We start from the raw sequence: 23,183 nt of genomic DNA, 5'->3' as shown, positions 1-23,183 counted from the left end.
AGGACCGGAATGAGCTCGTTAATGGAAAATGAGCTCCATGCTGTAATAAATGGAAGCAGACTCAATATGGATACAGATTTCTGTAGCAGTGCGCACCATTCCATCCTAATAGCCGAAGGCCTGTGTTATTCACAATTAGTTGATGCGTCTATTGATCAGTATATCTAGTAGCGCAGGTATGAAATAATACACAAGTATTTTGGTCTGATTTATTATTTATTAAAACCCATGATATATTGATACAATTATACACTTAATATGACCTTGCTGGCTGCCACATAGGGACGGTTTCTAATATTTAATGGTCCCCTCCTAAGTTACGCAAGGTATCTTTTTTGCTCATTGGGAAGCCTCCCTTTCCTTCCGATCTGTCTGTTTCTGCTTCCATGGATGGGGCTCTGTCTGGCCGTACAGTAATGCGCTTCAATGCCGGAGATAAAGAAACGCGCTTTTCAAGGAGACTGGTCGATTTGAATCATGACACATTCTTTTGAGATCCTCTGATTTTCAGGCTGCTTTAGTCACATTACTCAAAATACACCTCCTTTGTGGTTAATCACAATGAAACGGTCAAGTGTCGCCTCTTTTCCAAAATCAATATTTTGATGGAGGAACATAAGAGGAGAATACAACGGAGTCTGCGAGATAATTACAGGGGTCAGCCACAATGCAGCAGCATTGGAGCGATGGACGGTGGACGTTGGACGTTTACACCTCGGCCAAATACGTTTAAACTCAGTTTTTCACAATTCCTGACATTTAGTCCTAGTAAAAATCCTCTGTCTTAGGTCCGTCAGGATCACCACTTTAATTTAAGAATGTGAAATGCCAAGAATAATAGTGGAGAGTGTGATGTATTTCAGCTTTTATTTATTTCATCACATTGCCAGTGGGTCAGAAGTTTCATCGTTTTCTTGAATTGTCCAAGCTGTTTAAAGGCACAGTCAACTTAGTGTGTGTAAACGTCTGACCCACTGGAATTGTGATACAGTGATTTATAAGTTAAATAATCTGTCTGTAAACAGTTGTTGGAAAAGTGACTTGTGTCATGCACAAAGTAGATGTCCTAACCGACTTGCCAAAACTATAGTTTGTTAACAAGAAATTTGTGGAGTGGTTGAAAAATGAGTTTCAACCTAAGTGCATGTAAAAATCCGACTTCAACTGTACATGTCCATTGGGGTGGAGGCAGAGTAAAGACAGTTGACGGGGTGGGGTGGAATGACCATAGGGGGAGCAACAGCATGACCACTGAGTGAAATGAAACAAACAAAAAATGTAATAATATGCATATTAACAACTGCAACAGTGACGAATGTCATTGGAAATGTGTGGAGTGGTTGAAAAAAAAACAGTTTTAATGACTCCAAACTAAGTGTATGTAAACTTCCGACTTCAACTGCAGGTGTTAGCCAAAGTCATTTAGGTGTTGAGTGCCTAATGGCAGTAGACGGTAGGCTTTCTAAGATTCTGATTCTGATATTTGTAGTCTTTTGCTTTTTCCCAACCCCATTCCGGGCTAGAAAGACACCCATGTGTTGTTTGGAATCACAGGGTCAGCAACAGTGCAGTGCCACATAAGCAATTTAGGTGTTAACTGCCTTTCCTAAGGGCAACAGATGTACTGTACATGGTAACAGCAACCATCAGCTTCATGTCTCATTCCCACTGTTGCCAGGCTTGACATTCAACTGGCAACCCTCCGACTCTGGTTCATATGTCTAACCTCTAGCCAAGGCCTTGTTTTTGTGTGTTTTTAAATAGAATTATCCTGTATTCATTCTCTATCTTGAAAGGCCACACCATCTACCAATGTAGAGTAGTCACTAGTGGCTTCCTTTTCTCTCTTCAAAATATTTGCTAGCGAGTCGCTGGCATACACTAGCAGAGAGGATACTGCCAAGTATATTCCCTCAGCCTTGACTGCCAGTCAAATGACGTGTACTCGAAGCATGCGTGGACCAACTGTCAAGTGTCTTCGCGGACATTTTCAACCTCTCTCTGACCGAGTCTGTAATACCTACATGTTTCAAGCAGACCACCATAGTCCCTGTGCCCAAGGAAGCGAAGGTAACCTGCCTAAATGAGTACCGCCCCGTGGCACTCACGTCGGTAGCCATGAAGTGCTTTGAAAGGCTGGTCATGGCTCACATCAACAGCATCCGGACACCCTATACCCACTCCAATTCGCATTCCGCCCCAACAGATCCACAGATGACACAATCTCAGTCGCACTCCACACTGCACTTTCTCACCTGGACAAAAGGAACACCTATGTGAGAATGCTGTTCATTGACTACAGCTCAGCGTTCAACACCATAGTGCCCACGAAGCTCATCACTAAGCTAAAGACTGGGACTAAACCCCTCCCACTGCAACTGGCAACTGCTTGGCATCTGACCGTCAGCCGCTACAGAGGGTAATGCGAACGGCCCAGTACATCACGGGGGCCAAGCGTCCTGCCATCCAGGACCTATATAATAGGTGGTGTCAGAGGAAAGCCCATAAAATAGTCAGACTCCAGTCACCCAAGTCATAGGCTGTTCTCTCGGCTACCGCACGGCAAGCCGTACTGGAGCGACAATTCTAGGACCAAAAGTCTCCTCAACAGCTTCTACCCCCAAGCCATAAGACTGCTGAACAATTCATAAAATCGCCACCGGACAATTTACATTGACCTCCCTCCCTTTCTACACTGCTGCTACTCTGTTTGTTTGTTGCCTATGCATAGTCACTTCACCACCACCTACATGTACAGATTACCTCAACTAGCCTGTACCCCTGCACACTGACTCGGTGCTGATGCCACCCTGTATATAGCCTCGTTATTCTTATTGTGTTACTTTTTATTATTAATTTTTATTTTAGTCTACATGGTAAATATTTTCTTCGTCTTGAACTGCACTCTTTGATTTCATTTGAAATGAACTGGGCTCTTCTGCGGCTAGCCAGCTAGTTGATGCCACAGCTGGTGATAGGACTGTTAATTAGGTATGGCTTTTCTAAATGCTTAGCAAAGTAAGCAGGCCAATGGCGTGCCAACTGATTGCAAGTCAGACTCCAGCAGCACACGCCCCCTAAGCAGTCTCTACTCACCCACGGGGTAGCCGATGACAAGTCATTGTGACGGCCTTAAGCTGTGACCCGTGACAATGTGGATTGCTTCGTGCTGTTTTAGATCAGCTCATAAATGATGCTAGCTAAGCCATTCCCCTTTAATAATGACTGGGTATTCTATCATGATAGTCCTAGTGTAGCTCTTATGACGGTGGCTATAAGTGAAGTGTTATTTTACCATGGTTCTTTTAAGTGAAGACCGTACTATTGAGACATCAGTCATGACAGTTCCGCCAAGAGCCATGCGCCGCTCGTGTGTATGATCAGGTCGCATCTTCCGATGCACAGCAGATACAAAGTTGTTTGACAAAGGGGAATTTACAACCCCTCCTTTGCCATTTTGCTCCCACCTCATTCCGTTTGACGCTGAACCCTGTTGAAATGTTCGACACTAACTAACCTTCCCACTAGCCTGAAACCCCTTCTATAGTAATCCTCAAATGTGCTCTTCCCATGCCACTCTCTTCAGAGCAGCATTGGCTGGTTGAGATGCCCCTGTTACTTTTATAAGCTATTCACCCAGGGTAGATTTGGCATTTGGAGAGAAGAAGAAAAATGTGTGAACGTGGGATGATTAAGGCTGCAGTGGGAAATATGGACTACCATAGGGTGGACGAGAGACAGGAAGGGAGGGAGAAAGGAGGGAGAGAGAGGGAGAAAGGAAGGGAGGGAGGGAGAGAGAGAGAGAGAGAGAAAGGAAGGGAGGGAGAGAGGGAGGGAGGGAGGGAGGGAGAGAAAGAGAGGGAGGGTAACAGGAGGAGGAAGGAAGGACAAGGGAATTGTGTCCAGTCTCACTCAAATTGAGTGTTAACACACACACACACACACACTCAGAGATTGAACTAGGGAAGTCTGCACGCACAGAAACAGACACACACACACAGACACACAGTGAGGTGTCGTGTCGTGGTCGGGGGTGTTTGATTGCTAGCTTATGAGTTGGAACACATTTTGATAAATGATTTTCTTAGGCGCAGAGATTTAGTGCCTCCATGGAAGGGGCCCTTGGGGGAGTGCATCCGTTAACTGTAAACGTAGGGAAATTGACCCATTTCAGGATAAGTCACCAGCCTAATGAAACTCCAATGTGTGCTCTTCAGATTCGCTGAGTCCATTTGTCCTCCCATCTTAACTCGCCCTCTAGCTTCCTCGAGTTGAGCCTATATTTTTCTTCCCCTGTTCCTTCTGTGTTGCACTTGCTCTCTCTTAATCTTCTTCCTTCCTCCTTCCCTTCCTCTCACAGATTTGTTATGCTGCTACTGCCAGGTTATTGTATCATTCTCACGGGTCACTGTTTGCTTCTATGTCTCTTTTGCTCTCGCTCGCGCTCTTCTTCCTCCCTCCATTATTAATGTGTTATGCAACTGCCATTCTGCAGTACACTTCTCGTTGCCAGTGGCGTGTTTTCATCGATGCCAAGGGAAGCCAGGTTCCCACAAAACATTTACCAAGAAAAAAAAAACATACAATTACTTGATTTAGTCTTTGTGTTTTCATCATTTTCCTTTGAGTTTGGGTCCCTGTGCATCCCCCCCACCAAAAAGGTGTCAAGGGAAACCAGTTTGGATTTTGTCTTCACACCAATTACATCACATCAAAAGCAAAAAGTAATTGACAGAAGAAAACTTGAATTGTTGCATATCATTGTGTTGTTGTCCTCCAGTGGCTAGCTAGCTAACTAAAATGGTCCCTTTCCTAAATTAGCCATAGATGGACATAAGAGATTTGGACTTGTGGTTTTACTTAATTCTCCGTACTGGCCAATGATTATAATGGGGGTTCTGATCCAACCATTACGTCATACATTGCTGTGCCCCCCTGGCCTGAGAGGATGGAAGTTCAATATGTTGCTAGATGTAGGCTACCATGGACAACCACATCATATTTAGCTTGCGTTGATTGGACTAAGTCGTTTTTTGTATCTTTTAGTGGTCACTGTATTAGACTAAGCCGAGGTGATTTATTTGATGATGTTTCAGTTGAAATAGTGCTGCAATAGTGATTAGTGGAGGCAGCTCCTGTTTTCTTTGCGACTTGCGGTAACTCTCTGTGGTTCAAAATCAGTAGTTGTTTTGTAGTCCAAAAATGTTGGAAACATGAAGTTGCTTGACCATTCTGTAGGTCATGTATCTGTTTGTTACGTGCAATATGCTTTGTGGACTTCAGCGGACAGATGTTTCTCTCCGGTTTTGGGACGAAACACAAAGGTGTGGTTGAATTTATTCAGCCACTGTGTCTTCTTTTAGTCTCGCCCTTAGGTCCATATACTGTGGTGAAAGTAGAATACATGTCTTCCCGGTGCGATTACATATACTGTAGAACCCCTATTCATTCAATAGGATCTCTGTGGGCCTAGTCATAAAAGGTTTGTCATTAAAACTTTTAAAATATATATTGTGTCATATAAACACGAACAGTCATGATATTTTCATCTGACTGTCAAACAATCACTTCAAAGGGCTCCTTTACTAGGCGGAAGGCGCACGTTCATCCACTCGCAACATATTCCCAGTCTCCAAACAGTGATGAATGGATAGAGACATCTGTTACACAAAAGTGTCGTCATTAGGCCAGAATGTATGCGTACACTGCTGTTTGCGCGCGTCTCGGTGTCGGCCACTCATCTCTGCCTTTTCCTGTGTTCTCCACGAACCACATCACATTTTAGAGCGTTGGCCACACCACCCGTTTTGAAGTCCATTTGCACATTTTTTACATGCCTCTGACAATACGGTGATGATTTTAAAAAGAGGTGTAAAAGCCTACAGTTTAATTGGCATGTTGTTTTAGTTGTTGTGATAGGCTCGTGTGTTTGTTTGTCTTTTGCTGGGACGCCGTACTGGACCGCCTTACCTTCACCCCTGCCTACATCACGATGACAAGGCATATGAACTCGCAGGTAATAGGGCAAACAACACAATTATTGTAATATGGCTTTTTTTTTCCTTCCTGGCTTTCCCAATGATTTCCCAACGCCCCGCTACTGCTTCATTGGTCATAGTTATAACTAACAGCCTGACGTGTCCAATGGGAGCAAATGAATCATAGCGGGCAGAGCAACGCATGAGGTAGCAAGAGCGCATTGGTATTTGCATGTTTCCGTTAGGGAATGCCTACTCTGTGGAGTTGCGCATCTGCCATAACGACATGTACCCTTGCACTCCTTCTAAACAATGCAATTCTTTGAAACTTTGGCAACGGGTAAAGTCTACAGAACTTCATCCACTCTGTTTGTAACGGATTCTCGTTTTGGAAACGGAAAACTGTATCGAGTTCAAAATGTTTTATCAATGAGGACATTTGCAGGATGTCGGCCAAAAATCCATCTCGCTCCATCATCTCCCACTTTCAGCCACCACGGGTTCCTCTCACCGCCATATTTGGTAGTGAGTGGAAACGGCAACCAGATGATTCACATTTACACATTCGGGGGAAATGTCTGACTCATTGTTCTATCTGTGCTGTTACTTCTTTCTTTCTTCCTTCCCCTGCTGTTTGATCTCATACACTCATTGTTGGCTCAACCCTGAGAAAATCTCACCCCCCCCCCCTCATGTCACTAATGTGTGTCATCCAAGATGCCTTTATCTCTCAAGCACACAGAGAGTACAGTACGTCTTAGTCCAGGCTATATGGAACCCTTATCGAAGAGGATGAAAGAGATCTGGAAGGAAAAGTGTCACATTTGTGTTCGAAATTTGATATGCAAGTACAGTACATAGCTTCTGATGTTACTTTTCTTTCGGGTTTTCTTCAGTGTTGCTGGTGGGGGGGGTGTTTTTTGTATGATTTTTTTTTTTTAAAGGTTGTGTGGTAGACTTTTTGTAGACATTCTTACCAGGCGGTGTCAGAGGAAGGCCCTAAAAATGGTCATAAAGACCCCAGACACCCTAGTCCTAGACTGTTCTCTCGGCAACGGCAAGCGGTACTGGAGCGCCAACTCTAGGTCCAAAAGGCTTCTTAACAGCTTCTACCCCCAAGCCATAAGACTCCTGAACAGCTGGTCAAAGGGCTACCCAGACCCCTCTTTTACGCTGCTGCTACTCTCTGTTTATTATCTATGCATAGCCACTTTAACTCTACCTACATTATCCCGACTAACCGGTGCCTCCGCACATTGCATCTCTACCAGTACCCCTTGTAGATAGCATCACTATTGTTATTTTACTGCTACTTTTATTTTCTATTTTTACTTATCTATTTTTTACTTAACACTTTTTTTCCCTTAACTTTTTAAAGCATTGTTGGTTAAGTGCTTGTAAGTGAGCATTTCACTGTAAGATCTACACCTTTTGTATTTGGCGCATGTGATAAGTACATTTTGATTTGATTTGACATCAGGAATGCCCACCAGAGCTGTTGCCAGAGAATTGAATGTTAATTTATCTACCATAAGCCGCCTCCAACGTCGTTTTAGAGCATTTGGGAGTACGTCCAACCGGCCTCACAACTGCAGACCACCTGTAACCACGCAGCCTAGGACCTCCACATCCGTCTTCTTCTGAGACCAGCCGCCAGTACAGCTGATAAAACTGTGGGTTTGCATAACCAATGATTCTGACAGTTTGTGCAGAAATTCTGTCTCCGGGAAGCTCACCTGCGTGCTCGTTGTCCTGCGTGCTCGTTGTCCTCACCGGGGTCTTGACTGGACTGCAGTTTGGCGTCGTAACCGACTTCCGTGTGCAAATGCAAAACCTTCGAATGCACAGTAATACCATGACGAGATACTGCGGCCCACTGTCGTGCCATTCACCCGCCACAATGACCTCATGTTTCAGCAAGATGATGCACGGCACCCCATGTCGCAAGGATCTGTACGCAATTCCTAGAAGCTGAAAATGTTCCAGGCCTGCCTACTCACCAGACATGTGTACGACAGCGTGTTCCAGTTCCTGCCATTATCCAGCAACTTCACACAGCCATTGAAGAGGAGGGGGTCAACATTCCACTGGCCACAATCAACAGCCGGATCAACTCTATGCGAAGGAGATGTGTCGCGCCGCATGGGGCAAATGGTCCTACCTTTTTGTTGTTGTTGGTATCTGTGACCAACAAAGGCATAACTATATACCCAGTCATGTGAAATCCATAGATTAGGGCCTAATTTATTTATTTAAATGGACTGGTTTCCTCATATGAGCTGTAACTCAGTCAAATCTTTGAAATTGTTGCATTTTGCATTTATATTCTTGTTCAGTGTACTTCCAATGGTTTACGAGCTAGCTTAAACACAACGTTAGCAAAATGATCCTAGCATATTAATGCCAGAGACCCGGGCCTTTGCTGAGTGACATGAACAGAGTTGATTGCTGTTAAGGGGGAGTGTGACAAGGTCTGACGAACTTGGCAGCTACCACAACAAATCACTGTTCTCTCCAAGCAGAGTCGATATAATGAGCCTAGACTCTGGGGTACCTGTGTGTGAGCCTTGTGGGTGTGAGTGTGTGCTTTTGCCGTGTGTACAGTACATGCTATGTTTGTGTATGGTACCTGCTATTGGAACAAGGGGGTAGGAGTAGGAAGTAGATGAGGAACAAGGGAGAATCCCCTAGAGATGAGAGCATTATTGATTACCATTTGGGTCCTTCTCTCTTTCTCAACCCTCCCCTCTCTCTTTCCTCCTTTCCCTCCCTCGCTCTCTTTCCTTCCCTTCCCATCTCTCTCTCCATCTTTCTTCCTCTCAATCTCTATTTCGTCCTCGCTCCCTCTTTCGAACAGCCACAGTTTATTTATAGGGTTTTGCAGGGGCTGTGTTATTTTGTTTGGTGCCGTGCTCCAAAAGAGACAATCGTACCCCGCCTTCTGTAAACCATGCTTGCTGGAGCTCTTCCCATCTGCCGAGATCACAGCATCAGTGTGAAGAGATGAGCTTTCTTCTCTAATAGGCCTACAACCAACCACTGCATCAACGCAAGAAGCTGTGGAACTCGGTGGAATTTCACCAGAGGCTTGACACATATTATGCACCACCGCTGTGTACTTGTGTTCACAGAACCTGAAATGGTCTAACCACATGTACACCATAGTGAAGAAGGCATGACACCGACTCTTCAACCTCAGGATGCTGGAGAAATGTGGCCTGTCCCCTAGGGCCCTCACAGTGTTCTACAGGAGCACCATCAAGGGCATACTATCGGGCTGCACCGGAGCCTGGTGCGGCAACTCCACCGCCGCGGACCGGATGGCTCTTCACAGGGTGATACGTGCAGCCTAACTCACCATTGGGTGCACACTGCTTGCCCTACAGGACACCTACATCACCAGGTTTCACAGGAAGGCCAAGAAGATCATCAAGGACCCCAGCCACCTAAGCCATGCCTTGTTCTCCCAGCTTCAATCACTCAGACGCACACAGTACAAGAGCATCATGGCAAAAACTGAAAGACCGGCCAATAGTTTATCACATCCGGCCGTGATTGGGAGTTCCATAGGGCGGCGCACAGTTGGCCCAGCATCGTCCGGGTTTGGCCGGGATAGGCCATCATTGCAAATAAGAATTTGTTCTTCATTGACTTGCCTAGTTAAAGGTTACATTACATTTTGTCAAATTCAATCCTCAGACCATCAGGCTGCTGAATAGTCAGCTACCCTCACCCCTGCTACTCCCCCCCCCCCATGTACATCCCCCACTCTTCCCCCTAATGGACCCCCTCCACACACACACCCTCAATTCTCACTTACAACAACAGAAAAAGACTGTGTGACAATGCTAGAGGAAACCGGTACAAAAGTATCTACAGTGGGGCAAAAAAAGTATTTAGTCAGCCACCAATTGTGCAAGTTCTCCCACTTAAAAAGATGAGAGAAGCCTGTAATTTTCATCATAGGTACACTTAAACTAAGACAGACAAAATGAAAAATAAAATCCAGAAAATCACATTGTAGGATTTTTTATTAAGTTATTTGCAAATTGTGGTGGAAAATAAGTATTTGGTCACCTACAAACAAGCAAGATTTCTGGCTCTCACAGATCTGTAACTTCTTCTTTAAGGCTCCTCTGTCCTCCACTCGTTACCTGTATTAATGGCACCTGTTTGAACTTGTTATCAGTATAAAAGACACCTGTCCACAACCTCAAACAGTCACACTCCAAACTCTACTATGGCCAAGACCAAAGAGCTGTCAAAGGACACCAGAAACAAAATAAACAGGGGCAGGCTTGCAAGCCGAAGAACACCATCCCAACCGTGAAGCACGGGGGTGGCATTGTCATGTTGTGGGGGTGCTTTGCTGAAGGAGAGCCTGGTGCACTTCAGGAAATAGATGGCGTCATGAGGGAGGAAAATTGTGGATATGTTGAAGCAACATTGCAAGACATCAGTTAGGAAGTTAAAGCTTGGTAACAAATGGATCTTCCAAATGGACAATGACCCCAAGCATACTTCCAAAGTTGTGGCAACATGGCTTAAGGACAACAAGGTCAAGGTATTGGAGTGGCCAACACAAAGCTCTGACTTCAACCCTATAGAACATTTGTTAGGCCGAACTGAAAAAGTGTGTCCGAGCAAGGAGGCCTACAAACCTGACTCAGTTACACCAGCTCTGTCAGGGGCGAATGGGCCAAAATTCACCTAATTTTTTGTGGGAAGCTCATGGAAGGCTACCTGAAACGTTTAACCCAAGTTAAACAATTTAAAGGCAATGCTACCGAATACTGATTGAGTGTATGTACACTTCTGACCCACTAGGAATGTGATGAAAAAATAAAAGCTGAAATAAATCCTTCCCTCTATTATTATTCTGACATTTCACATTCTTAGGATCACCACTTTATTTTAACTGACCTAAGACTAGGTTTAAATGTCAGGAGTTGTGAAAAACTGAGTTTAAATGTATTTTGCTAAGGTGTATGTACACTTCTGACTTCAACTGTATTTTGTCATCACTGCCACAGTTACTATTAAGTATATAGTGCTATTTCTATTGTTGTTTATGACCATTTTCATTATTTTATTTCACTAGTCCTGCATGTTGGAGCTCAAAGCCAAATAATTTCTCTGTCTGCTGCAATCACACCTGCCACTCTGTGACTATTAAACACTCTGAATCAGTTTCAAACCCCCACTTGGCTATACTACTGAAAAAGCCATGGTCTCAAGATGCAATGCATCCTCCTCCTCCTGGATTGCGTTCTTGTTAAAGACAAGCGTTTAGATTTAGATTGAATTGGGCCCTCAGTCTTGAACGAACCGCCGACCTGAGTGATAAATTGCATTTTTACGTTCGAGTCAAGGTCTCAGAACGCTCGACATTGTATGTGAGGTGAATGGCCTCACCCCTCTCCAATGTGTAGCCCCCACTGGAATATGGTGACGAGGAGGCTAGCTACCAGCGGAGAGCTCTCTATTCAATGTGAAGGGGAAACATTATAGTACTGGGGATGAGAGCATCTTAATATTCAAGACCCTTTAGCCTTTCAAGACAGTACTAGGGGAATGTAAGCAAGCTCACTAGCACTACCAGGAGGTGTTCAAGAGCTCCACTGGCTCTCAGGCTGTGTATTCATCAGATGATCTCCTGTGTGCCTCCATTTTTTTTTTTGGGGGGTATTATTATTATAGAGTATTATTTTTATGAACCTTGGCTCTACTCTACAGGGAGATTACTGTATATTGCTTTGCATCGGCTGCAGAGTCCATATAGTCATTGGTTTTTGTTTAAAACATTAAAATGCTGAGAGCTTTATTGGCTTTGCTTTCTTCTGGCATAAATTACCACCACACTTTTTTATTTTTTATGATGACACCAAATCACATCCTGAAACACGTGCTCCCTTGGTGCTTTCTTAGGTTGCTTGAGAATAGGAGTGTCTAAATTCCACTATCTGAGACCTGGATTTAAATGAGAGATTTCCCACGAGCACAAAACACCATAGATGCATACTTGAAAGCATTTTCCTTTTATCTATTCTAACTCCCACATATACAAGCAGATTGTGGGAGATGTCACAGAGCGGAGGGCAACATTTGGCAGATAATACAGCATTACTGTGGGGACTCCTGGATAGAGATCTATAACACAACATCTGGAGGATAGAGATGATGTTATGATTACTGATATGTAAGAATATACAAATCAGTAGCCTGGTCCCAGATCCGATTGTGCGGTCTTGCCAACTTCTATGGTGATTGTCATATAGGAGTTGGCAAGACCAAGCAAACGGATTTAGGAAGAGGCAAAAAAAAAAACAGTTGTTTGGCCCAAGTTTTCGCTATAGACACCAGAAGGCCTCGGAGCGAGTCAGCTCCCTCTTCCAACCCACTTAACAAAGAATGAACAATCTGCTTAGACTCACTAATTATTTTGGTGTTGGTGTTGAACCAACTCGCTGCTGGTGAGAGATTCAATAGGATGAGTCCCTTACTGATTTGATAAATTTGTCCAATTAATCACCGGTAATTATGCAGAAGTTCTCCATAATTACCTTTGCAATATTTTCCATGCCGAATAAACAATTAGTTTTAATACACATCTAAATCCGATTATAAGTGCACTGGGTTTCTGTTGAAGTTACAGGACTGCTGAGATGTAGCCTATAGCCTTTAAGTATGGTGAATTGTTCTTAGCTGCTGACAAACGACTTCCGGTGATCAACAACTTTGACGTTTCATCAAGTTCAGATTGAACCTGATGATGCGGGATGCAACCTGTCCCGAATTGAATAGTCAATAAAAACCTTGATGTCATCTCGCAAGGAGGCCTACAAACCTGACTCCGTTACACCAGCTCTGTCAGGGGGGAATGGGCCAAAATTCACCCAATTTATTGTGGGAAGCTTGTGGAAGGCTACCTGAAACATTTTACCCAAGTTAAACAATTTAAAGGCAATGCTACAAAATACTGATTGTGTGTATGTAAACTTCTGACCCACTGGGAATGTGATGAAAGAAATAAAAACTATTATTCTGACATTTCACATTCTTATAATAAAGTGGTGATCCTAACTGACCTAAGACAGGGAATTTTTACTTGGATTAAATGTCAGGAATTGTGAAAAACTGAGTTTAAATGTTTTTGACTAAGGTGTATGTAAACTTCCGACTTCAACTGTATCTCCCTCACTAACTTTAAGCGTCAGCTGTTAGAACAGCTTACCGATCGCTGCAGCTGTACACAGCCCATCTGTAAATAGTCCATCCGACTACCTACTTCTTCCCCATATTTGTTTTTGCACACCAGTATTTCTACTTGCACATCCTCATCTACACATATATCACTCCAGTGTTAATTGATAAATTGTAATTACTTTGCCACTATTGGCCTATTTATTGCCTTACCTCCTTACTTCATTTGCACTCACCGATTTGTCTATTGTGTTATTGATTGTATGTTTACCTTCCCCATCTGTACCTCTGTGTTGTTTTTGTCGCATTGCTTTGCTTTATTTTGGCCAGGTCGCAGTTGTAAATGAGAACTTGTTTTCAACTGGCCTACCTGGTTAAATAAAGATGACATTTTAACAAATGTTTTAGGGAAGACCCAGATGCAAACAAAAGTGTATTACTAGAACAGGGGGCAGGCAAAATGACAGGGCAAGCAAAACGACAGGTCAAAGGGCAGGCAGAGGTCAGTGATCGAGTATGGTGTGGCAAGGTACAGGATGGCAGGTAGAACAGTCTAAAACAGGAACTATAGAAAAGACAGGAGGCAGTGGAAAACCACTGGTAGACTTAAACAAAACAAACTGGCAACAGACAAACAGAGAACACAGGTATAAATACATTGGGGATAATGAGGGGAGATGGGAGACACCTGGTGGGGGGTGGAGACACGCACAAAGGCAGGTGAAACAGATCAGGGTGTGACAATTTCTACACCACTAAGACATAGACTGGCAGATTATATTCCAAGCAATAAAATAACCAGTTGAAAGTAATTTTATGGTGTGTTCATGATGCCATGCCCTTATCAAAACTTGAATTGGCACAGCTCATCTGCTGGCTAAAATATGTCATAATGAAGGTTTCATCATTATACTTTCTCTCAAGCATGTGCTTTTCAATTTAAAATATTATAGGCTACATTGACATTGTTTGGAAATAGATATAGAACTGCCATCGTTCACTTTTGATAGTTACTTTCTTGTTGCTTTTTCCCATTTTACCACAAGGACATCAGACATCATAACACCGTCGTCAGCAGACCAATTTAACAAAAGTAAGTGCTCAAGTATAACCAACACACAATTATACTCATCTATTGAAACGGACGGCAGTCTGGCTTCACAATGAATAGACTAGAGCCTTGGAGAGTTTTCTTTTTCTCAGCAAATAAACTCTTAAAAGGATTATGGCACTGAGGTTGCATCGCAAATGGCACCCTATTCCCTATGTAGTGCACTACTTTTAACCTGGTCACATAGAGCTCTGGTCAAAAGTAGGTCACTATATAGGGAATAGGGTGCCATTTGGGATACAAGACGTGTCTCACATAGAACACCATGGATTCATGAACCATGAAAAGAGGGAAGTGTAGTCTCAAGGAGGGCAGACGGGAGTTCTTCGAAGACTCTCGAGATAATTTCCTTATCAACCCTCTGGCGCTGACCGGCGTTCTGATCTGTACATCTCTCTAGTCTCTCCGTCACAGTTCAGGGTTAGAGGGCAGCCCACATACTGTAGATGTCAGTATGAGGCCCTCTTAGCAAAAGCATGTTATGGAGATGTTGTACTAACTGAGGCACAGAACATGTGATATTTTAAGTAGAGGTCGACCGATTAATTAGGGACGATTTAAAGTTTTCATAACAATCTGTAATCAGCATTTTTTGGACACCAATTGTGGCCGATTTCTTTTTACATTTTATTATTATTATTTTTAAATCAATTTTTAACGAGGCAAGTCAGTTAAGAACAGATTCTTATTTTCAATGACGGCCTAGGAATGGTGGGTTAACTGCCTTGTTCAGGGGCAGAACGACAGATTTGTACCTTGTCAGCTCGGGGTTTGAACTTGCAACCTTCTGGTTACTAGTCCAACGCTCTAACCACCTGCCTTACATTGCACTCCATGAGGAGCCTGTGTGGCAGACTGACTACCTGTTACGCAAGTGCAGCAAGAAGCCAAGGTAAATTGCAACCTAGCATTAAACTTATCTTATAAAAAAACAATCAACCTTAACACAATCACTTCATTAACTACACATGGTTGATGACATTACTTGTTTATCTAGCGTGTCCTGCATTGCATATAATCGATGCGGTGCCTGTTAATTTCTCATTGAATCACAGCCTACTTCTCCAAACGGGTGATGATTTAACAAGCGCATTTGTGAAAATAGCACTGTCGTTGCACCAGTGTGTACCTAACAATAAACATCAATGCCTTTCTTTAAAATCAATACACAAGTATATATTTTTAAACCTGCATATTTAGTTAATATTGCCTGCTAACATGACTTTCTTTTTAACTGGGTAAATTGAGTCACTTCTCTTGCGTTCCGTGCAAGCAGTCAGGGTATATGCAGCAGTTTGGGCCACCTGGCTCGTTGTGAACTGTGTGAAGACCATTTCTTCCTAACAAAGACTGTAATTAATTTGCCAGAATTGTACATAATTATGACATAACATTGAAGGTTGTACAATGTAACAGCAATATTTAGACTTAGGGATGCCACCTGTTAGATAAAATACGGAACGGTTCCATATTTCACTGAAAGAATAAATTTCCGAAATGATAGTTTCCTGATTTGACCATATTAATGACCTAAGGCTCGTATTTCTGTGTGTTATTATGTTATAATTAAGTCTATGCTTTGATATTTGATAGAGCAGTCTGACTGAGCGGTGGTAGGCAGCAGCAGGCTCGTAAGCATTCATTCAAACAGCACATTCATGCGTTTGCCAGCAGCTCTTCGCAATGTATGACTTCAAGCCTATCAACTCCCGAGATTAGGCTGGTGTAACTGATGTGAAATGGCTAGCTAGTTAGCGGGGTGCGCACTAATAGTGTTTAAAACATCACTCGCTCTGAGATCTTGAAGTAGTTGCTCTGCAAGGGCCGTGGCTTTTTTGGCGCGATGGGTAACGATGCTTTGAGGGTGGCTGTTTTCGATGTGTTCCTGGTTTGAGCCCAGGTAGGGACGAGGAAAGGGACGGAAGCTATACTGTTACACTGGCAATACTAAAGTGCCTATAAGGACATCCACTAGTCAAACGTATATGAAGTACAAATGGTATAGAGATAAATAATCCTATAATTCCTATAATAACTACAACCTAAAATTTCTTACCTGGGAATATTGAAGACTCATGTTAAAAGGAACCACCAGCTTTCATATGTTCTCATGTTCTGAGCAAGGAATGTTAGCTTTTATACATGACACATATTGCAGCTTTTTTACATGACACATATTGCACTTTTACTTTCTTCTCCAACACTTTGTTTTTGCATTATTTAAACCAAATTGAACATGTTTCATGATTTATTTTAGGTTAAATTGATTTTATTGATGTATTATATTAAGTAAAAATAAGTGTTCATTCAGTATTGTTGTAATTGTCATTATTACCAGTAAATAAATAAATTGGCCGATTTAATCGGTATCAGTTTTTTTTGGTCGTCCAATAAATCTGTATTGGTGTTGAAAAATCATAATCGGTTGACCTCAAATTTTAAGTATGACATTGTATCGACTGAGGCACAGAGCATGTGGTATGTACGTATGTAAAGCGCTATGTGTTGATAAAATAGGGCATTGGGAGCATGTATCATATCTGTTTTACCTTGTCATTGTTATTTCATGTACATTACTGCAGTACCCTCGTCTGTCTGTCTCTGTCCTTGTCTTTTCTCCCCCCCTCCCCCTCTCTCTGATTCCCTTCTGACTTCTCTCTCAGGGGTATGATGATAGGCTTGTATGAGGAGAGACAGCAGTATAATCATCCTCTAATTTCCAGCTGTTCTAGTATTCTGATCATGGTGGAGGGTGATGGATGACTTGCACCAACCTGTCTAAGTGATTGGAGCGGCAGCACACAACGCTTCAGAGCAGTTTTATTCATGACCTGCCCTACTTTGACCTCAAGAGCTGATTTAAAACCGATCTGGTGTGGTTGTACAGTTGAGATAGAAGTTAGGGAGAAAAACAATAATCACATATTTAACCACGCAAATCGAGTATCCCTGTCTTGGTTGAGCATGCCGGGCAATGCATTTCCTGGCAGCGCCTTGGGATTTGTGTGTGTTGTGTAAATGTAAATGTGTGCAACAAATAATCCCAAAGTATTTTATGTTGTGTGTGTTTTTTATATGCTACTCACCTTTTCTATTTCTTCTTTCCTTCTTCTTTTGTCTATCTCTCTCCTTCTTTCTCGGACAGTTGGGGGGTTGTGGAATACTGGGCGTGGGGGTATGGCTGTCAGTGACCCAGGGCAACTTTGCCACACTCTCCTCATCCCTCCCATCCCTCTCAGCAGCCAATCTACTCATTGTGGTAGGGACCATCATCATGGTAATTGGTTGCCTCGGCTGTGTCGGAGCTGTCTAAGAAAGTCGTCCGCTGTTGCTGAGCGTGAGTATCTGCCACTCTTGATAATTAGTATTTATAAACATTCACATATCTGCTGTAAGCATCATGTTATATTCACACTTTTACAATTTAGCAGATGCTTTTATCCAAAGCAACATACAAATGTCAACCTCAACAGACAGTGACACATTGTGTATATTTGTCAAGTCTCAGGAAAAGACCCAGATGCAGACAGTTTTAAAGTAACAAAATTGTAATACAAAAACAGGGGGCCAGGCAAATGACAGGTCAAGAGCAGGCAGAGGTCAGTAGTCCAGAGCAGAGTCCGAAAGGTACAGAACGACAGGCAGGCTCAGGGTCAGGGCAGGCAGAGGTCAGTAATCCAGGGTGGTGTCACAAGGTACAGAACGACAGGCAGGCTCAGGGTCAGGACAGGCAGAATGGTCAAAAACCGGGAAAGTTAGAAAACAGGAACTAGAAAAAGACAGGAGCATGGGAAAAACGCTTGACGAAACTAAACGAAATTGCAACAGACATAGAACACAGGTATAAATACACTGTGGATAATGAGGGGAGATACCTGGTGGGGGGTGGAGACGAGCACAAAGACGGGTGAAACAGATAAGGGTATGACGATATTCAGTATATGCGGCCCGTGCGGGAATCAAACCCACAACCAGCACCATGCTTCAACCCAGTCATTGGAACCACACATTCATAACTCCATCTTCCCATTTAAAAACACTATTTCAAGTCAAAATTGTCTCTGGTTGATAAGAACAAGTCGCCCATCGTATAACAAACCATATCATTTTATTTACTTCAAACAACTGTCTGTTAATTTAGCCTATAAACCTAGGTTTTAAATAAAGTTTATGACATCAGCGCAGCAGGTGGCTCAATTACTGGCCCCATGGGACCGACCATCAAACGTATCGCAGTGCAAAAGCCCATCATTAGTATCAGCCTTGACATTCTCCCAGAACGCCTAGCCGGTTGAACCACTGTGTCGATATGATTGGAAGACGATGTTCGAAGGCTTTTTCGCAGCGACTGACGAATCATCTTGAGCCTTCACATCGATTTCAAAAGAGACAGCTCTAACCCTCTGCTTTCATTACAAAAGCAATTAGGGGCTTCCCGATTGGCACAGTGGTCTAAGGCACTACATCGCAGTGCTAGCTGTGCCACTAGAGATTCTGGGTTCGAGTCCAGGCTCCAGGCCCGTCCGCGACCGGGAGACCAATGGGGCAGCGCACAATAGGCCCAGTGTCGTCAGGATTAGGGGAGGGTTTGGCCGGCAGGGATGTCCTTGTTCCATCGCGCACTAGCGACTCCTGTGGTGGACCGGGTGCAGTGCACGCTGAGTCGGTATCCAGGTGCACAGTGTGGTGCAACTTCCGGGTTAAGTGGGCATTGTGTCAAGAAGCAGTGCAGCTTGGCTTGGGTTGGGTTGTATTTCGGAGGCTCTTGACCTTCGCCTCTTCCTGATCCATATGGGAGTTGCAGCGATGAGACAAGACTGTAACTACCAATTGTATACCATGAAATTGGGGAGAAAACAGGGTAAAAAAACAATTAGAGATTTGATAACTGAACTGATCATTGAGGGGGAAATAGATCAAGATTTGACAGTGCTAATTGCTGTGATGTTTCGTGCCTGATATGTGTTGTAATTCAAAGTAATAAGGTTGAGTGGTAATTTGTAACATGGCAATACCTTACAACAGTTGTGTACTTAAACGTCTTGTAAGTCTATTAGTGAGGTTATGTTTTCATGTTTATTCTATTATCTCCATGAGATTCATTGGAGAATACAAAGCATTTTTCCAATAGCCACACTAGCATATCACAAAAATATGTCATAATGAAGGTTTCATCATTATACTTTCTGTCAAGCAGGGGCTTTTCAATTTAAAAGATGGTAGGCTACATTGACATTGTTTGGAAAAATGTATAGAACTGCCATCATTTACTTTTGACAGTTACTTCTTTTTCTGCTTTTGTCAGTTTTCATTTTACCACAAGGACATCAGACATAGCATAACACCCCTCAGCAGACCAATTTAACAAAAGTAAGTGCTCAAGTATAACCAACACACTGTATTATACTCATCTATTGAAAGGGACGGCAGTCTGGCCTCACAATGAATAGACTAGAGCCTTGGAGAGTTTTCTTTTTCTCAGCAAATAAACTCTTAAAGGGATTATGGCACTGAGGTTGCATCGCAAATGGCACCCTATTCCCTAAATCAAATCAAATGTTATTTGTCACATACACATGGTTAGCAGATGTTAATGCAAGTGTAACGAAATGTGTGTGTTTCTAGTTCCGACCGTGCAGTAATATCTAACAAGTAATCTAACATTTTCACAACATCTACCTTATACAAACAAGTGTAAATGAATGAATAAGAATATATACATAAAAAGATATGGATGAACGGCATAGGCAGTAGATGGTATAGAGTACACACACATGAGAGGAGTAATGTAGGGTATGTAAACATTATATAAAGTGCCATTGTTTAAAGTGGCTGGTGATACATTTATTACATCCAATTTTTTCTTATTTAATTTTTTATTTGACCTTTATTTAACTAGGCAAGTCAGTTAAGAACAGATTCTTATTTTCAATGACGGCCTAGGAACAGTGGGTTAACTGCCTGTTCAGGGGCAGAACGACAGATTTGTACCTTGTCAGCTCGGGGTTTGAACTTGCAACCTTCTGGTTACTAGTCCAACACTCTAACCACTAGGCTACCCTGGCGCCCCATTATTGAAGTGGCTAGAGATGGTATGTTGGCAGCAGCCACTCAGTGTTAGTGATGGCTATTTAACAGTCTGATGGCCTTGAGATAGAAGCTGTTTTTCAGTCTCTCGGCCTCTGCTTTGATGCACCTGTACTAACCTCGCCTTCTGGATGATAGTGGAGTGAACAGGCAGTGGCTCAGGTGGTTGTTGTCCTTGATGATCTTTTTGACCTTCCTGTGACATCGGGTGGTGTAGGTATCCTGGAGGGCAGGTAGTTTGCCCCCGGTGATGTGATGTTGTCACGTTCTGACCTTTATTTCCTGTGTTTTGTATTTAGTTAGCATGGTCAGGGCGTGAGTTGGGTGGGCAGTCTATGTTTGTTTTTCTAGGTTTTGGGTATTTCTATGTTTCGGCCTAGTATGGTTCTCAATCAGAGGCAGGTGTCATTAGTTGTCTCTGATTGAGAATCATACTTAGGTAGCCTGGGTTTCACTGTGTGTTTGTGGGTGATTGTTCCTGTCTCTGTGTTTGCACCAGATAGGACTGTTTTGAGTTTTCACATTTCTTGTTTTTGTTAGTTTGTTCATGTGAAGTGATTTATTAAAGCATGAATCAAAACAACCACGCTACGCTTTGGTCCGCCTCTCGTTCAGATGAAGAAAACCATTACAGAATCACCCACCCAACTTGGACCAAGCGGCGTGGTAAACAGCAGCGACGGCAGCAGCAGCAGCAGCAACAACAGCGGCCAGCATCACAGGAGGAATGGACATGGGAGGATGTATTGGACGGCAAGGGTTGCCACACCTGGGAGGAGATCCTGGTGGGAAAGGATCGCCTTCCATGGGAACAGGTGGAGGCAGCTAGGAGAGCAGAGGCAGCCGGAGAGAGGAGCTGGCGATGTGAGGAGGCAGCACGGCAGTGCGACAGGTACGGGGGGGGGGCAGACGAGGTGTGGTACTAAGCCAGGTAGCAGACCTGAGCTCACGCCTTGTGCTTATTATAAGCTGCACATTACTGGCCAGGCACTGTGTTATGCGGTTAAGCGCACGGTGTCGCCAGTGCGTGCCCATAGCCCGGTGCGCAATAGGGCAGCCCCCCGAAAGTGCCATGCGAGTATGGGCATTGAGCCAGGGCGTATGGTGACTGCTCAGTGGGTCTGGTCACCGGTACGCAGTTTTGGTCCAGGTTATCCTGCGCCGGCTCTGCGTGATGTGTCTCCGGGGCGCTGGGAGGGTGCAGTGCGTCCTCTGCCTGCGCGCCGCTCGTGCCGGGCAAATGTGGGTGTGGAGCCTAAGGGAGAGGTGCGTGTAGTAAGCACTAGATCTCCCGTGCTTACCCACAGCCCGGTTCAACCTGTGCCTGCACTCTGGAGCGTCCGGGCTAGAGTAGTTGTCCAGCCTGGGGAGCCAAGGTTGCGCACCAGAGCTCCAGTGCTCCCCCACAGCCCGGTCCTTCAGGCTCCTCCTAACACCAAGCCTCCTGAAGGTCTCCCCAGCCTGGTGGTTCCTGTGGCGGCCCCACGCACCAGGCTGTCTCTCGGTCTCCTCACTGCCGGAGTCTCCCGCCTGTCCGGCGCTGCTGCCGCAGTCTCCCGCCTGTCCGGCGCTGCTGCCGGAGTCTCCCGCCTGTCCGGCGCTGCTGCCGGAGTCTCCCGCCTGTCCGGCGCTGCTGCCGGAGTCTCCCGCCTGTCCGGCGCTGCCTGTCCGGCGCTGCTGCCGGAGTCTCCCGCCTGTCCGGCGCTGCTGCCGGAGTCTCCCGCCTGTCCGGCGCTGCTGCCGGAGTCTCCCGCCTGTCCGGCGCTGCTGCCGGAGTCTCCCGCCTGTCCGGCGCTGCTGCCGGAGTCTCCCGCCTGTCCGGCGCTGCTGCCGGAATCTGAGACGCCAGAGCCCCTCAGCCCAGAGGCGCCAGAGCTTACGCCCCTCTGTCCCGAGCAGCTGCCACTCTGTCCCGAGCAGCTGCACCTCTGTCCCGAGCTGCCCCTCTGTCCAGTGGGGTCATTGAGAAGGGTTGCCATGGTTGGAGAGCCACAGAGGCGGACTAAGACAATTGTGAAGTGGGGTCCGCGTCCCGCGCCAGAGACAGACGCCCACCCAGACCCTCCCCTTTAGGTCAAGGTTTTGCGGCCGGAGTCCGCACCTTTGGGGGGGGGTACTGTCACGTTCTGACCTTTATTTCCTGTGTTTTGTATTTAGTTAGTATGGTCAGGGCGTGAGTTGGGTGGGCAGTCTGTTTGTTTTTCTAGGTTTTGGGTATTTCTATGTTTCGGCCTAGTATGGTTCTCAATCAGAGGCAGGTGTCATTAGTTGTCTCTGATTGAGAATCATACTTAGGTAGCCTGGGTGTTTCACTGTGTGTTTGTGGGTGATTGTTCCTGTCTCTGTGTTTGCACCAGATAGGACTGTTTTGAGTTTTCACATTTGTTTTTGTTAGTTTGTTCATGTGAAGTGATTTATTAAAGCATGAATCAAAACAACCACGCTGCGCTATGGTCCGCCTCTCATTCAAATGAAGAAAACCATTACAGTTGTGCAGACCTCATTTCCCTCTGGAGAGCCTTACGGTTGTGGGCGGAGCAGTTGCCGTACCAGGAGTGTTTTTGGTGACAAGCCAAATTTCTTCAACCTCCTGAGGTTGAAGAGGCGCTGCTGCGCCTTCTTCACCACGCTGTCTGTGTGGGTAGACCATTTCAGTTTGTCCGTGATCTGTATGCTGAGGAACTTAAAACTTTCCACCTTCTCCACTACTGTCCCATCGATGTGGATATGCTGTTTCCTGAAGTCCACGATCATCTCCTTTGTTTTGTTCACATTGAGTGTGAGGATAATTTTCCCGACACCAC

At 44.5% G+C, this 23,183-nt stretch overlaps 1 pseudogene; it reads left to right on the top strand.

The window, feature by feature from the left end:
• LOC124035911 overlaps nucleotides 1-23,183 on the top strand; it is a 95,509-nt pseudogene that overhangs the window by 41,300 nt on the left and 31,026 nt on the right.

Source organism: Oncorhynchus gorbuscha, linkage group LG05 (assembly GCF_021184085.1).
Source record: "Oncorhynchus gorbuscha isolate QuinsamMale2020 ecotype Even-year linkage group LG05, OgorEven_v1.0, whole genome shotgun sequence".
Classification (NCBI taxonomy): Eukaryota; Metazoa; Chordata; class Actinopteri; order Salmoniformes; family Salmonidae; genus Oncorhynchus; species Oncorhynchus gorbuscha.
This window is presented reverse-complemented; position numbering and strand designations above follow the sequence as displayed.